This window comes from Erpetoichthys calabaricus, chromosome 17, assembly GCF_900747795.2.
Source record: "Erpetoichthys calabaricus chromosome 17, fErpCal1.3, whole genome shotgun sequence".
Lineage (NCBI taxonomy): Eukaryota > Metazoa > Chordata > Cladistia > Polypteriformes > Polypteridae > Erpetoichthys > Erpetoichthys calabaricus.
In genome coordinates, this window is record NC_041410.2 from 6,381,344 (window position 1) to 6,395,254 (window position 13,911).

A 13,911-nucleotide genomic window follows, 5' to 3' on the forward strand; every position below is an offset into this window, starting at 1 on the left:
TCTGAAAAGACACACATGAAGGAGTTGAGTCTTCATCTCGGGTCACTGGATAGCGGCCATGTCTGACAAACAGGCTAATATCTTTAATGAATGTGCACATGTGAGCCCAGCAGGTGCTCGTGGCTGCTGCTCTTCTACACAGAGGCACCGATAAGTTAGCAACATCAGAAAGTCAAGTGCACTGCAGCACTCCGTTTATTTTACTTTTTTGTTCTGACTGACTGCCAAAATGGAAGACTTAAGATTTTTTAAAACTAAAGGAATATAAGGAGGACCTTTACAAGAAATTGATGGAGATTGTCGTGGAGAAGGATAGGCACATAGACTTCATTTACAAATAAAGGTAAGACAAACGGCTTTCAGTTTTTTAAAAAATGGGATCAGACTAAGAAAAAAACAATCCAATATTTAAAAACTAAATTTTGCCCTTAAATAAAATATCCTTTTGTTGAACAGTCTGTATTAAAATTGATTAAAGCATCAGTATTAAAGAGAGACCCCTCTCCAGGTAGGTTGGGCGTGTAGTGGGTGTCAAAAAGAAGGGGGTCAAGTCAATACAATACACAGAACAAATCCTCAATACAGTATAAAAATAAAAATATTACAAGTACGGAGCAGAATTTAACAGTAGAATATATCACATAATAGGATTTGGATATTAGCCTTTTAGCCATTAGCCTTTTCACACCCCCATTTGCTACTGTTGCTGTCACTGACCTGTGTGTGCCTACTGTAGTTACAGTAAGTCCACAGATGATTCTAAGACTGGGCTTTGGTTGAATATTTTCCCTTAAGGAATGTCTTGGCAGGAGGAATACTTGCAGTAGATCATTCACCGCCAGCCCTGTTTGCATTCCTCTTCTATTCGTCTGGTGCACGATAACCCAGATGGATGCGTCTGCATTGCTGTGTAAACCTGACGGCACGCGAGACGCCGTCCAGTGCAGGGCTGGGGTCTGTCAGGACAATGAAACATCACCTCGTGGTGTACGTGTCCCAATAAGGTTGAAAAAGAATTAAGAAGCTTAGTTTTCTGTTCTGTTTTGTTCAGAAGATGTTGCAGTTAATAAAGCTAAAGTTCTCAAATGGCATGTGTGCCACTTGTGTTGTGCTTTCAGGAGAGCTCTAAACCAGTGGTCTCGGGGAAAGTCCAGTCCTGGAGGCCCACAGTGGCTGCAGGTTTTCATTCTAACACTTTTCTTAATCGGTCACCAGTTTTTGCTGCTAATTAACTCCTTTTTCCTTAAATTTAAATGGACTTGTTTTTAAAGATTTGTTCCTCTGATTTGCTTCATTTCTTTCCTTAAATGGCACCCAAACAGAAATGAAACGTGAAGTGAGTGAGCCGACAGAAGACCAACTATGTCATGGCCTCATACTCCAGCCAGTTTCTTAATTAGGCGCTGCTGCTTGCTGTTAAACTCGTTCTTTAATTCCATGGCTTGTTGCTGCTCTCATTGTGCAATAGCAGACATTTAAGAAATTGTGGATTTTCTCTTTTCTAAGATATCTGGTAAAATGTTTTGGGGACCTGAGCAGACCAACATTCCTGAGACCTTCATCTTGCTTTATTTTCAGATATTGTATGATGGACACCAGTTGTTTTGGCTCATTTTGTATCTCATTACTGTTTGGCTGCTAATTAAGGGAACACAAACAATGAAGGGGCCTGAGTCTTCAAAATGAATTCAAAAGAAGTTAATTAGCAGCAAAAGCAGGTCACAAATTAAGAAAAGGGTTAAAATGAAAACCTGCAGCCACTGGGGCCCTTCAGGACCAGAGTTGGGGACCCCAGCCCTAAACTGATGTCCAAGTTTAGTCTCAGCCGCTTATGACCATCTGATTGGATTATTAACCTCCTCTGACAATGGACAGATGCTAATGGCTGTTGCTACTTCTTTATACAGTCGTGGCCAAAAGTTTTCAGAATGACACAGATATGAAAGTTCCCAAAGTTTGCTGCCTCAGTTTTTATGACGGCAATTTGCATCGACTCCAGAATGTTCTGAAGAGCCATCAGTGGAATTGCAATTACAGTAATTGTAAAGTCCCTCTTTGCCATGAAAATGAATTTAATCCCGAAAACTCATTTCCACTGAATGTCATTCCTGCCACAAAAGGACCTGCTGACGTCATTTCAGTGATCCTTTCGTTCACACGGGTGACAGTGTTGACGAGGCCACGGCTGGAGGTCACTCTGTCACACTGATTGAGTTACAATAGAGAGGTCAAGAAAGCATCAAGGCGCCCAAGTTGATTCCGCTGCGGGCACCACCAGGGCAGAGCTTGGTCGGGAATGGCAGAAGGCAGGTGGGAGGGAGGGGAAGACTTTTGGAGGATGGCCTGGTGGGGGTCAAGAAGGGCAGCAAAAAAGCCAAACAAAACATCAGGGACAGACTGATACTCTGCAAAAGGTAGAAAATAGTGCCAGGTAAGGCTGGTCTGAGTATTTCACAAACTGCTGATCTACTGGGATTTTCACGCACAACCATCTCTAGGGCTTACGGAGAATGGACTGAAAAAGGGAAAATATCCCGTGGTTGGCAGTTCTCTAGGTAAAGATGCCTTGTTGATGCCAGAGGTCAGAAGAGAATGGCCAGACTGGTTTGAGCTGAAAGAAAGGCAACAGAAACTCAAATAAGCGCTCGTTGCAAGCAAGGTGAGCAGAAGAGCAAATCTGAACACACAACATGTTAAACCTTGAAGCAGGTGGGCTACAGCAGCAGGAGACCACACTGGGGGCCACTCCTGTCAGCTAAGAACAGGAAACCGAGGCTACAGTTCACACAAAATTGGACAACAGAAAATTGGAAAAATGTTGCCTGGCCTGATGAGTCTCGATTTCTGTTGCGACATTTGGATGGTTGGGTCAGCAACATGAAAGCAGGGATCCCATCCAGCTTTGCATCAACGGTTTGGGTTACTGGTGGTGGTGTGATGGTGTGGTGATATTTTCTTGACACACTTTGGGCCCCTTAGTACCAACAGAGCCTCGTTTAAATGCCACAGCCTACCTGAGTATTGTTACTGACCGTGTCCATCCCTTTATGACCGCAGTGTCCCCATCTTCTGATGGCTCCTTCCAGCAGGAGAACGCGCCATGTCACAAAGCTCAGATCATCTCCAACTGGTTTCTTGAATGTGACAAGGTGTTTACTGGACTCAAATGGCCTGCACAGTCAGCAGATTTCAATCCAACTGAGCACCTTTGGGATGTGGTGGAACGGGAGATTCACATTATGGATGCACAGCCAACAAATCTGCAGGAACTGCGTGATGCTATCATGTCAATATGGACTAAAATCCCCAAGAAGTGATTCCAGGACCTTGTTGAATCTACACCATGAAGAATTACGGCAGTTCTGAAGGCAAAAGGGGGTCCAATCCAGTACTAGCAAGGTGTACCTAATAAAGTAGCCGCTGAGTGTACAGCACCTTCAGAAAGTCTTCAGAGCCCTTCATTTTTTTTACACATTTTTTTAGGTTTGTGTCAAAATCTTTTAAATTATTTTTTCCCCACCTCACACCACATTCAATACCTCAGACTGGTATCACAAAAACAAGGATTTAGGAATGTTTACTCGTGTGTTAAAAATGAAAAACTGAAATATCCCATTAACAAATGCATGAAATCTTTATAAATCGAACATTTACTAACAAAACAGAAAATTAGGCAAAAATGTTCCACCGAATAAAAACAAGGCACACAGATTTGTCTAAAAAGGCAATTCACAGCAAACAAGTCCCAATACCCAATCCATAGACAGAATCCAAGAAACCAAAGCAGTGATTTCAGTAAATCCAAACAGACTCCACAATAAACACAATGATGTCCTGCACCTGAGCCTTCTCAGCCAACTTAAAGGATACGTTTGCTCATATTCAAGTCAGTTATTTCTTCACAAACATGGTGTTCAATCATTTGCCACACAAAATTGTGTTCCAAAGTACAGCATTTTCGATAAGTTTTTAGGAGAAATTTTTTCACACTTACACTTTACAATGGAGGCTAATGGGGCACTGGGAAGTAAATGCTAAAAACTTACCAAAGAAGCTGCACAAAAGTTTTCAATATGAGAAAACATGCCTTCCGTGTTTCTGACAACAAATGGGATCTGGAAATAATCATTTTATCGCATATTCCTGGTAGTATTTTTCTAGAGGTAAGGATATGTTTCCTGTTTGCTTGTGTGAGTTCGCACATAAATACAGAAGTAAGTCAAAACAAAACCAACCATGTGGCGCAAACAGTTTACTGTGATTTAGTCTTTTGAGAGGAAACCAGAACTGGGACAAGCGTTGAGGGATCACGCATAGCTGGTTTCCTTTAAAAATGTTTAATTTCAAAAATGATGTGTATCAACTATTTTACAATGTGTGCGTAATAATCGCAGGATGCGGATCTATATTTGACATCTGTCCTGGCTTGAAAAATGAAAGTATTACTGTATATGCTCACATATAAGTCGGGTCTTGAAACACGAAAAATCAATCATAAAATCAGACCCCGACTTGTACGCCCATTCAAAAATGTGAGTATATACGAGTATATACGGTAGGTGAGTTTCAATGCCTTTTGTTTTCCGACAGTCCCCATGTCCCATTAATTCCAATGCAAAACTCCAGTGCTGGCAAGTTATTTTTTTTAAAGGTTATAGAAAATGCTGGACTTTGGAACACAATTTTATGTGGCGAATGCATAAATACCATGTTTGTGAAGAAATAAGCTTGACTTCAAAAAATACTGAGCTTATCCTTTAAATGGTCAGAGGGAGGGGTCAGGAGTGGTGATGTCAGGGTGGCCCCACCTCCTGGGAGCTCCACCCACAAGGAACAAATAACAGAGGTCCATTTGAAAAGACAGGACATACTAATAGACATAATCCATCCACCTATCCATATATTGTAACACAGGGTCACGGGGGTCTGCTGGAGCCAATCCCAGCCAGCACAGGGTGCAAGGCAGGATCACATCCTGGGCAGGGTGCCATCTTACCAAAGGGCACACACACCAAGCACAATTTAGGATCGCCAATGCACCTAAACCTGCATGTCTTTGGACTGTGGGAGGAAACCCACGCAGACATGGGGAGAACATGCAAACTCCACGCAGGGAGGACCTGGGAAGCGAACCACAGGTCTCCTTACTGTGAGGCAGTAGTGCTACCACTGCGCCATCGTGCTGCTCATAGACATAATGGAAAATACATAAATATATGACACATCATATCTCAAAAATAACAATGAAATACATAGCATACAATACATAGTTACACCTTGCCTGATGAAGGAGCCTTAGCTGCCTCGAAAGCTTGCATTTGTAATCTATTTACTTAGCCAATAAAAGGTGTCATTTCACCCTACTTTCTCCCAATGAAATACATTAACACCAGCACTGACCCAGGACCAGCAGATTTTATAGCCCTTAATGATGACATTCACCATGCAGTGGGTGTAACTGGCCACTGAATATAAGGCAGCACTTGGATCTGACGCAGGCCACAATTACAATCCAGTGGAGTACGGCCAGGACGGGTATAGCACGACCACAATGGAAGTGAGGCGACCGCTTTGAACAACGCAGAACTAACCACAAAACAAAGCACCTTATTTTACTTAGTAAAGTCCTTCCCAAGAAGAAACAGAAAAAATCATTGCAAAAGGAAAAGTGGAACACCAAGTAACAGTCGGAGGAGCTCATTAAGGGTTAAGCGCGCTGGCTGGCATGCAGGTGTTACATCAGTCCGGGGCTTCAAAACACCTGCTGCAAAAAATAGAAACGTTATCCAGTTTTCCGCTGTCTATTTTTTTTTTCTTTTTTTAATCTTTTGGTATGGAAAATTTGTCTGGTTTTTTGAAAAGGAAAACACAATGGAGCTCGGCCCCTGGCCAGACAGACCACCGGCTTTTGGGGATTAGCCTTCTGGCAGGGTTGAAGAAAACAAAAAACTGGAAGCAAGAAAAGACAATTGTCAGGTTTGAAATATCACTACTCTTAGGGTCTATATATTTTTTTTTTATTTCATGATCACTGCCTGCGGACAAAAATCTCTGAGCTTCAAATACACATCTGAAATAGGCAATCTGAGAAAAGAGAAGAGAATTTGAGAGGGGTCACATAATTATTTAGGGGTCACTTGGTTATTGCGTATCCTGGGCTAACTGCCTCTGCGTGTGGTTTTCCAGCTGCACAACAGCGCAGAGGAAGACACTTCAGTGGATTGTAAAGATGGACCAGCAGATCATCGGCTGTACTTTACCCTCTCTGGATAACCTGCACAGCTCTCGCTGCCTCAGGAAAGCGGAAAATATCTTAAAAGACTCCTCACACACCGCTCATGACATCAGGCAAAAGATAGAGGAGCATCAAAACAAAGACAAATAGACTAAATAACACTTTCTGCCCTGTTGCTGTTAGGGCACTGAATGCCACCTCATCACCTCCAATGCAGCAGTGCAATAGTGTCCATGTGCAATTAAGGTCTTAGGTTGAATGTTTGTGTTCTACCTCATTTCTTCTTATCCTTTTGTAATTAAATTTATTTATATTTTGACACCACAGGGACTGCACCTAATTTCATTGTATTTGTTACAATGACAATAAAGTTATTCTGACTTCTGAAGTGTCTTGGCGTGCTTTCCACCTTAAAGTACAGCATTTGTCTTAGAAGTAGCATGAAGAGTTAAGCAAGCATATTAGGAAAGCAGATGAAGGCTGTGTGAGCAACGAGGAGCTGGAATGTTCTGAGTGATGATGAAAGAAAGTGGTAACTGGAAGACTTGATAGCTGTCACGTACACAGGAAATCCATAGAAGGGTAAAAGCTGAACTTAAAGAGATACTGAGAATGACAAAGACTGGAATGGAATGAGACTTGTATTTAGGTGTAGAAGAGATGTGTAAGCTAATGAACCAATCGGAGTAAATGTCACATGTAAGCATTAATTCAGCACTGTGATGTAAACTCAACTGTCTATAAATATGGGACTTTGACTTCCATTAACAGACTCCTGTAACAGGGGGGGCTCCATCTTTACAAAGAGAAATCAAAGACACACAAGCAAGCTTCCTCCTGGCTGATTTTTTGACTCAAGGGGTCTTAGAGTAACAATTTTCTTCCACAAAGGTCAGTCAGTATCCTAACTACAGAGTCACGGTGTTCTGCTGGAGCCAATCTCTGCCAGCACAGTGCGCAAGACAGAAACAAATCCCTGGCAGGGTGCCAGCCCACCACAGGGCACACATACACACCAAACACACACTCGGGACAATTTTAGGATCACCAATGCACCTAACTTACATGTCTTTGGACTGTGGGAGGAAACCGGAGCACCCGGAGAAAACCCACGGCAGACACGGGGAGAACATGCAAACTCCACGCAGGGAGGACCCGGGAAGCCAACCCAGGTCTCCTAACTGTGAGGCAGCACCGCTACCCACTGCGCCACCATGCTGCCCTTCCACAAAGGTCCCTTCATGAAAACTTTCACTATGACAAATCATTCATCTATAGCAGTGGTTCCCAACCTTTTTTTGGCCATGCCCCACCTAGGCCTCTCTAAAATCATGATGTCCCCCACTGTAACATATACCTTATTCTTATTATTACCTATTCAAAAAGTGAACTCCTACTCACGTGGAGGAAGCCCATAATGTCATTCATTTGGTCTAAACAAGCTTCCAAAGAACATGGAAACAAAAGAGGGAAAGGAGAGTTGAAGTACTGACAAAGAAATCACTAAGAAATTGTTAAAAAAAAAAAATATATATATATATATATATATATATATATATATATATATATAATATGAAATAATATGATATAGTGGGATGGATAATGGGTGGATGAAAATACAGCAAATACAGTTCTGAAAACATATAATAACAAATGTGATATTTATAAATATAAAACAACTTTCATGACAGCTTTTTCTGTAATATTTTGATCATTTTATATTTTTGTTATAGGCAACCCACTATATCCAAACACAGGGTCACGGGGGTCTGCTGGAGCCAATCCCAACCAGCACAGGGCGCAAGGCAGGAACAAATCCCGGGCAGGGTGCCAGCCCACCACAGTATTTTTGTTATATTGCAAAATTTTATAATCATTGTTACAATTCATATTATTTTAATAGTAAAAATTATTTCTAAGTAGAAAAACCCAAGCCGGTTGTAAAATCACAAATTAAAGGGTTCTTCACCATCCCTTCTATGTTTATATACAGTACATATATAAATGTCTCCATAAAACAATACACATTATTTGTTTATTTTTTTCTATCATTTGTAACAGTGAATTTCTGTTTTTTCATTTTATAAATTGTTTAACGTACCTAAATTCTCGAATTGCCCCCCTAAAAAAATCAAATTGCCCCACGTTGGGAATCACTGCTCTAGAGGTTAAATGTCTGCATGTTTTTTTTAACCAACAAGAACACTCACAGGTTAAGCGAGACCCTCAGGGCAAACGAGGACTGAATAAATACATTTATTCTATAGAGCACCTTTCCATATCCTATCAAGGTACTCCAGTATGCGCACATTCCTGCATCCGTCCATTATATGTTCCGCTAGACCAGGGGTGGGCAATGTCAGTCCTGGAGAGCCGCAGTGGCTACAGATTTTCATTCCAACCCAACTGTTAGTCAGTCAGTCATTGTCCAACCCGCTATATCCTAACACAGGGTCACGGGGTCTGCTGGAGCCAATCCCAGCCAACACAGGGCACAAGACAGGAACAAATCCGTGGGCAGGGCACCAGCCCACTGCAGGACACACACACACTCACAACTAGCACACACTAAGGACAATTTAGGATCGCCAATGCACCTAACCTGCATGTCTTTGGACTGTGGGAAGAAACCCATGGCAGACATGGGGAGAATATGCAAACTCCACGCAGGGAGGACCCGTAAGCGAAGCCAGGTCTCCTTACTGCGAGGCAGCAGCACTACCACTGCGTCACCGTGCCGCCCATACTGCCAAAATGTTAGGTATTTAACCTTCTTTCCTATTTAGCATGGAAATAACCTTTAACCTTTTTTTTCCCTTCTGAAGCTTTTGTTTGTAATAATAATAATAGTACATTTTATTTATATAGCGCCTTTCCCATGCTCAAGGTTGTAGCCCAATGCTTTAGCCACTAGAGGGCCTCAGTACTTCGGTTCCTCCAGCCTCGCCACTATTTCTGTAGTCAGCCCCTTATCAGATTATCTATGTGATTATTGTGTAGGGCACAAAGCACATACTGTAAGGGGAAGAGCACTTAATAAGAATACACTGAATTGAAATGAATTGAATGAAATTACTCACCTAGAGTAATGCAGGGGGTCCCTGGTGTGATTTACAGTCTTTACTTTACTTTAGCTGTTAAGCATTTGCATCTGTGTGAGAAAACATACACAACAACACAGCTGTAACAATGGTTGAAGTCTTAGACATTACAGGGCAGTATTAATATTAAGTGTGCCCCATGACAAACTCAGTTCCTACCAAGGGTTGATTCCTCTTCCCCAATTTAGAGTTAACTGGCTTTCAGAATGGATGGATGAACATAACTTTCAAAACAATAGTTCCAGCTGACAGCCCAGTTTTCTATTAGTTTCACCCACTCAGTGTTTTCCAGTATTATTTCATATACTGTGCAGTGCATTACATAAAGGCACAACTAGATGCAGGTCATGACTGTTAAGACACTGCAGCCCCACTGCCAGAGTGGCAGAAGTGGAAAGAATTCAGTCTGGCGTTCAGACTTCACCCTATCGCTTCTTCAAGATTTATGCCCGCTCTCCAAACCTGACACTCACCTACGATCCTGGGATTAGCTGACTGATGTATGGGATAATCCTGGACCCCACGTTCCTTCCCCACTCATGGCTCAGGCAGCAGCAGCTTGTTCTCATTATTTCGTACTCTCAGGCCACGGAGTAGCCAGATCCTGGAAGACTGCAGACTACAGGAGAGGCCGGGCTTGATCTGTTTGATTCAATATTGGAATTTGGATGACATGATGTGAGGCCCTGGAGGGATGTCTTGCAGTCTCTACTGGTCCCTTCTGGTCTGCCTGCTTCCGGGTCACGTGCCACGGAGTACTCACGAATTAAAAGGATGTTCACTTGTAAGAAACTGAGCTACGAAACACATCCTTTCAACAGGTCACTCGGGACACAGATAAGCAGAGAGGTCAAAGTTAGGGGTGTGAGCATGCCAGGCCTCACAAGTTCAGTACAGCCATTTTTGATTATTGGAGTTGTACTCAGCTGCTCAGTTTAACTCTTTGAGGGCTGAATATTTTTTCCAAAAAACCTCAGTTTTCCGAAAAGCACACAATGCACTGCTGTCACACAGATCAACATAAATCGTCTGTTGCTGCATGCTGTGGCTGCTGTTAGAGCCTGTTTGGCATGTCTGGCAGCAGTGGCAGCGCAGGGGCGGCTTGATGGCCAGCAGGAATGCACAGCGGGCTGGCTACCTCTCCGTCTTCGCACAGCAGGTGGGCGACAGTGGCAGTGTGACGCAATATGGTTTGTACCTCTTATCGTCATAAGTGGTGGTCCACCTAGGCGAACACTGCTGTAAGCGTATCAGCTACACAAACGTGTTCAGCATCACGATCTGCAGTTGACCGATAGGCTGATGCTGGCACCTTACTTTCGTTTTTGATATCCATCTCCAGATCACTTGCATCAAAGTCAGAGTCCGGTTCAGCAATAATACATAAAACGTCCATGGGGTATTTTGCTTTGCACATTTGCTTTAGTCTCGCCAGAAGTTGATTCAATTTCAGGGGCTGTTTGCTCTTCACTACACATGCACATGCAGGGAATCGAGGTCAAATCGACAAAGCTATGTAACTTTCCTTCAAGCAAAGAGAGTCGAACTAAAACGTAAGGGCGAATTTTGTCACAGTTTTACCGTCCTCTACCCCTGAATTTCGACAAGAAGTCAACATCAACCCTGAAAGAGTTAAGCTGTTGAGGCTGTGGGGTCCAGGTCCATACCCTAACCCTTCCAACCATTTTTAATCCTGCTTAATCCAGTTTAGAGTCACGGGAGCCATACATAATGCAGGCCGCACTGAGTGCAAGACAGAAATAAAATAAGGAAAGTTATAGTCTGAATAAACTGAAAATCTGTATACTAAGTCACTGAAAAGCATGCCTTCCACACGAAGTTTGCCAACTTATTCTCAATCAGAGTTCAAGATACTATATTTGAAAACATTATAAACTGCATTAATATTATTAAGTTAGTAGAATTAAAATATTCTGGAAACAGGACTCTTTGTTACATCCATGCACCATCTACCAATGGCTATGAAAATTACAGTATGTAACTAAATCAACTGAGAAGCAAAGTCAGCAACAGGAAAAATAGCAGGGTGTCACTGGATTTTAAGACAAGCCGATATGTGATTACAATACAATTTATTTTTGTATAGCACAAAATCACACAAGAAGTGCTGCAATGGGCTTTAACAGGCCTTGCGTCTTGACAGCCCCCCAGCCTTGACTCTCTAAAAGACAAGGAAACACTCCCAAAAAAAAAAAACCTTTGTAGGGAAAAAATGGAAGAAATCTTGGGACAGGCAGTTCAAAGAGAGACCCCTTTCCAGGTGGGTTGGGCTTGCGGTGGGTGTCAAAAAGAAGGGGGGGGGGGGGGGGGTGCAATACAATGCAATACAATACACAGAACAGAACAAATCCTCAATACAGTATAAAAAGAAAAAATGTACAAGTACAGAACAGAATTTTTACAGTAGATGATATCACATAATAGGATTTGGATTTGTTTAGAGTCCTGGAGCCCTCAGCCATCAAGCTGCCTCCGCCTATTGGCCATTCCAGAGATGAAACAGCGCTGGGCCAGCCAATCCAATGAAAGAACCCCTCTACCTGATGATTCCAATGCTCCTTTATCTAAGGTGACTTTACCTTAGGCCGTCAAAACAACTTGGCAGGTGGGCAGTGGCACCAAGTGCCACATTTGAGTACTGAGAAGAGAAACAGAATAGGTGAGGAGGGTTCGTAACAAATTATAACTATCATGTTACTTATGCACAGTTAATCAGCAGCTCTAGTCAGGGTGTGCTAAATCGAAGTCTTCAAAAGTTGAGACCAAAGGGTCATCTCTTATAGTAGCAGGCAGACCATTCCACAGTTTAGGGGCCCTGTAACTAAAAGCTCGACCTCCCACTGTTATTTTATTAATTCTTGGAGTCATAAGCAGACCGGCATCTTGAGATCTTAATGTGCGCTCTGGTTTGTCAGTCATGATAAGTTCATATAAGTGAGCTGGACCTTGGCCATTTAAGTCTTTACTGTATATGGTAAAAGGAGGATTTTGAAATCTGCCCTAAACTTAACCAGGAGCCAGTGTAAGGATTTAAGAACTGGAGTTATGCGTTCGTATTTTCTTGTTCTTGTAATAATTATTGCAGCAGCATTTTGGATTAACTGGAGGCTGTATAAAGAACAATTTGAACATCCGGTGAAGACCGCATTGCAGTAGTCAATCTTACTAGAAATAAATGCATTAATTAATTTCTCAGAATCCTGCTTATTTAGAAAATGCCTTAATTTCCCAACATTTTTAAGATGGAAGAAACCTGATGTAGACAACTTTGTAATATGCGCTTTAAATGACATGCTAGAGTCAAAGAGAACTCCGAGATTGGAGGCTGATTCAGTAAAATTAATGGTGATTCCAACCAAGTTAAATGATGACAAAATATTATTGCGATCAGCGTCATTCCCTCCAACAATTAACTTATCTGTTTTATCGGTGTTTAAAGACAAGTAGTTCTCATCCATCCACTCCTTTAATTCACTAATACAACTAATTAAAGACAACATCGCTGAAGTCTAACAACATAATTACAGTGGAGTTTCCTTCATCAAAGGATATCAGAGAGTCGTTTACAACCCGCGTTAGTGCCATTTCTGTACTATGACCAATGCGGAAATCAGACTGGAATTTCTCAAATAAATTGTAATGCGTAAGGTGTGACTGAAGCTGATTGGTGACTACTTTTTATAGTATTTTAGAGAGAAAGGGTAAATTTGAAATAGGCCTATAATTATTTAGTATGTGTGGGTTTAGGTCTGACGTTTTAAGTAATGGTTTAATGACTGACACTTTTAGTGCATCAGGTACTGTGCCATGGAATAATTAATTATTAATAATGTTTAGAATAGGCGCTGCAAGAATATCCATTGCACTTTTTACTAGTTTTGTTGGCACTGCGGCTAGGGAACAAGTGGTGGGTTTCATTTTAGAAATTAAAGTTAAGACTTCCTGCTCAGTTACAGGATTAAAATTATTAAAGTGCTGAATGCAATGTGAGGCAGGGTCTGCTAAGCTAGTATGCGGTTTGTACTGTGATGCTGAGACCTGGGATCTTATATTTTTAATTTTCTCATTGAAGAAGTTCATAAAGTCTGTACTGCTAATATCTGTTGGTATTTTGCACTGTAGATCTGAATTCCAATTTGTTAATTTAGCCACTGTTTTAAACAGTACCCGAGGATTTTTATTATTGCTATCTATTATTGTAGAATAGTATTCTGAGCGAGCTTTAAAGAGAGCTTTTTTATATTTTTAACACTCTCTGTCCATGCAATTTGAAAGACATGTAGCTTTGCTGTTCTCCATCTCCACAAATAAAGCCCACGCTATTTTTGGTTCACAACAAATATATTTGGTCAACCACAACATTAAAACCACTAACAGGTGAAATTAATAAAACTGTTTCTAGAAGTGGTCAGTGGATAGTGCCTGCCAAAAGTGGTCCTAGAAAGGACAATAGGTGAACTGAAGGGTCACGAGCCCCCAAGGCTCATTGATACACATGGGCAGTGAAGGCTAAGCCCCGCTGGTTTGATCCCACAGAAGAGCTACTGCAGCACA

At 41.8% G+C, this 13,911-nt stretch overlaps 1 long non-coding RNA gene across 1 annotated transcript; it reads right to left on the minus strand.

Annotated features, from left to right (window-relative positions):
- Positions 1–5,668: 5,668 nt before the first annotated feature.
- LOC127526164 (uncharacterized) lies at positions 5,669–10,313 on the minus strand. The gene is made up of 3 exons (XR_007933788.1): positions 9,810–10,313; positions 9,316–9,386; positions 5,669–5,949 (listed from the first exon to the last, which is right to left on the minus strand). It is a non-coding gene; the product is annotated as an uncharacterized LOC127526164 (long non-coding RNA).
- Positions 10,314–13,911: the final 3,598 nt, after the last annotated feature.